Here is a 3,699-nt window from a genome sequence, read left to right as displayed (position 1 = left end):
TCCGAAACACTTAAGTGTGACAAACATCCAAAGGAACAGGAAATGAGGAAGGGGGCAAACACTTTTTCACACCACTGTTTAATGACTGGTCTCCGACCTGCGGCCCTTTGCTGCATGTCATTCCCCCCCCTCCCCTCTCATGTATTTATCTGTCCTATCAAAATAAAGGCCAAAATGCCCAAAGAATTATCTTAAAAAAAAATAACACCTCATAAAAATAAGCATATCTCAACAACAATAAAGAGTGTTTAGTAAAATTGGATGGAAAACACATTTTATTTGTTTTTTCACACATTTTCAATACATGTATTAGTTCTTATGGTTTATTGACTTAAGGCTCTGACCCACGTAACAAAACATTAACAGATTAGTTATTTGTAGTTATTTATGAGTTCTCACTAACGTAATATGATAACGTTAAGTTATAAGTTATAAGTTTGATCCAATAGATCGAAAAATGTCTAATTTCGGCCCGTCAATATATCGGTTGGGCTCCAGTCAATACTGCCAAAGAGGTCTCTGCTGTTATCAAATCAGTATCTATTTATGTTTAACATAAAGTATACTATTGTTTAAGTGCAGTACATTTCCACAGCTCTCTCCCCATATATCATTTTATCAATGGAAAACATACATGTGTACAGACAAGGCTAGCATCAGGAGAGTGTTTCTGGTGTGCAAAGACAAAGAAAACGCGTCTGATACGCAACAGAAACGCCATGCTCACACCCCCCAGGCAGTGTGCAGGGGGCCTCAGGTGCAGAACCCAGGCTGTTTGGGCATCTGTACTTTTAGATTGTGGTTACGGTTAAAAGAAACCAACACTGACTCTTAGATGGAAACTCTACTCTTCCATGTCATAGTCACAGGATTTGCTGTCTGAAAAGCAACACATGTTGACTCGGTGTGGTCCAGTACAGTCATAGCACACTCAAAAATGAAGCACATTTAGTATCCATACAGGCTTTTTAAAGATACTTAGAATGAGTATGTAGTATGCATTTGGAGCCCAGCCGCTGTGTGTTGAGCCATGGGGAGTGTGTCTGTCCTTCCATGTGAAGAAAAGAGAAAACTCCCAGCAACAGCTGGGCACATAATTAGAATGGCAGCTACAGCCATATCCTAATTCATTTTCATAAATGAAATGCATGTTACGTGTGTTAGCATGCAGCCTGAGAGAGGGCAAAGCACAAGGACAATGAACTGCTTTCGCTGACTGAGCGTGGGTAAAGTCTGGGCTCGACAAACATAAAACCATAAATACGGTTCAATCAATATGAGTGGGATTAACATTCAAAATCTGACCTGCAGTTTTCCAACATTTAGTGAACAGATTGGGGATCATATTACACTGCATACATTATCATCATTCATTTACAACACAGCAAACACACACACACACACACACACACACACACACACACAGCGTGCAAAAAGAAACACTTCCCTTCAGTCTCTTTGAAACTAAACCAATATTTGTCATCCAAGTCTGAACTCGGCTTGCTTTCCTCCCTCTCTGACTATTACAGGGTAGTACGGCCTGTGCCGGCTTAACACACACTCACACCCACCCACCCACGCACATTTATACACACACACACACACACACACACACACACACACACACACACACACACGCACAAACACACAAACACACACGCATGCACGCTCGCACAGGCAAACCTACTCTAAAACCTCCAGAGCACATACTGTATGCTGAAATTGGATTTTTCAGTAAAGTCGGAGAAAAATATTTGAATTTTCATATTGTGGATTTTTCAATGAGAAAGAAAGTAGATGTCATTTTAAGAAGTTTGTGTGAGAAAATTGAACTTTTTCTTTGCCTTCTTTGAACCATGTCAGATATAAATTATTCTTATTGAAATCAGAGGCTTAAAAACATAACTGGAGGGGATCTGGATGCTGGATGTCTGGACATCTGCTGAAGAAGGATAATCAGAAATGCAAAAAGATTATTTGCCATTGTATTGCAAGAGGATATAAGGTATAATGTGGATGACAACTAGACTACCATTGTACTTTTTCTATATCTGTCATGTACATGCATGTATAGTGAATATGTAGTTTTGTTCTGCACGTGGGTGGTGCACTGGGTTAAAGGATGAGGACAAATTGTGTTTTAATGTATGTAAATTGCTGAGAAATTACATTAAATTACATGAGTTTTATTTGGTGCACCTGGAATTACTCTGCAGAAATGGCAAAGAAATCAATCTCTGATTCAATTCTGTGACATATACTGTGCAATAAAGAAGTGACCTTTCTATGGTAGAGGAGACTTAGTTTATGCAGTGATGGACTTTTACAAAGACAATAGTGATCCGTATTGTACTGCTACGTGTTGTCGGTGTTGTTTTAGGCTGTTTTGCAATGAGACTAAGTGTTACTGTTGGGAGACAGACGTCTCGTTGCATTAAGGATGTGAGATGGGCCGGGCTGCATGTAAAGAGAGCTGTGAGTAACCCGCTGGTGTCCCTGAGGTCATTAACACTTAGGAGTGTCTATGTGTGTCCACTTCCTCCAAAAGTTGCTCCAAACATTCATTTTGCTTTGAGCAGTTATCCACAACAGTAGTAAAAATAGATGGAATAGCTCTGGTGTTTTACAGTAAAATAACCAGAGACGTGGACTTGAGGGTGGATTCATAAGTGTGAATATTAGCCGTTATAATATAAAATAATGTAATATTATGTCACGTTTCTGTCTAACTTTAAAGTATGCTATGCAGTGGCAGCAGCAGAAACTAGGGATGTCCAGATCTCGATCGTAGTACTGGATCTGAGATGATTTTGGCCTTTTTAAACTGATTGGGGATCGGCATTGACCCCAATTACCTTACACCGACATGTAGATCCGGCACCTGACCAAGCTTTGCTTTGTGACGTACTGGGGGGGGGGGGGGATCAAACAGCAACTGCAGCCGCTGGGTTACTCTGACATGGAGTCAGTGATTCACACTGTTGCACTCAGCCCCCCCCCCCCAGGTTTCTCCAGTATCAGTGACTGTTCGTGCACACACTCCAGAGCCAACCAGCTCTGCTTCCAGTGGGAGTGCTGAACACACCTCTCTGACTTGTCTCTGCTGTTCTCTATAGAGAAATACAGAACATGGTTACTAAGGCCCGACACGGTCACAGGTTTTTACCCGCCGTTTTAAGGTTAAGGTGCAGCCGCCGAGCTGTTTCGGGCACCGCCTAAGCCAAAGGAATGTACTTAGAAAGACTTTTCCCGGATCTAATGATTGTAGTCGGACTTCTTTAGTTTTGTCTTTAAACCTTTTAAGTGTTATTTATGTTACTTGCGCTAGCTTTTTCCAACATTTTAGACACAGATATGGAAAAAACATTATGTGAAAAGCAGAGGCAAAACTACCAAAGAGCAACACAAACCAATTACAAAGAGACGCAAAATGACCAAAGTGACCCAAAACAACCCCGAAAAACTAAAATGACCAAAAAGAGACACAACACGGCTACACATAGAGGCAAGATCCCACGAAGAAACACACACACACACACACACACACACACACACACACACACACTGAAGGATCACACCAACACAAGGCCAATTTTAGAATGTTGTTATCTATAAAAATGCAGACATGGAAACGTTTAAATAAAAGCAGGTCTTTATGAAGTGGACGCCTGGACAGGAATCACTCACATGCACAGACAC

At 41.0% G+C, this 3,699-nt stretch overlaps 1 protein-coding gene across 4 annotated transcripts in view; it reads right to left on the bottom strand.

The window, feature by feature from the left end:
• The window catches only part of bcar1 (BCAR1 scaffold protein, Cas family member), a 65,813-nt gene that overhangs the window by 21,420 nt on the left and 40,694 nt on the right, over positions 1-3,699 (bottom strand). The window lies entirely within an intron of this gene.

Source organism: Etheostoma cragini, chromosome 8 (assembly GCF_013103735.1).
Source record: "Etheostoma cragini isolate CJK2018 chromosome 8, CSU_Ecrag_1.0, whole genome shotgun sequence".
Lineage (NCBI taxonomy): Eukaryota > Metazoa > Chordata > Actinopteri > Perciformes > Percidae > Etheostoma > Etheostoma cragini.
The sequence above is the reverse complement of the archived record's forward strand: the minus strand, read 5'-3'. Positions and strand labels throughout refer to the sequence as shown.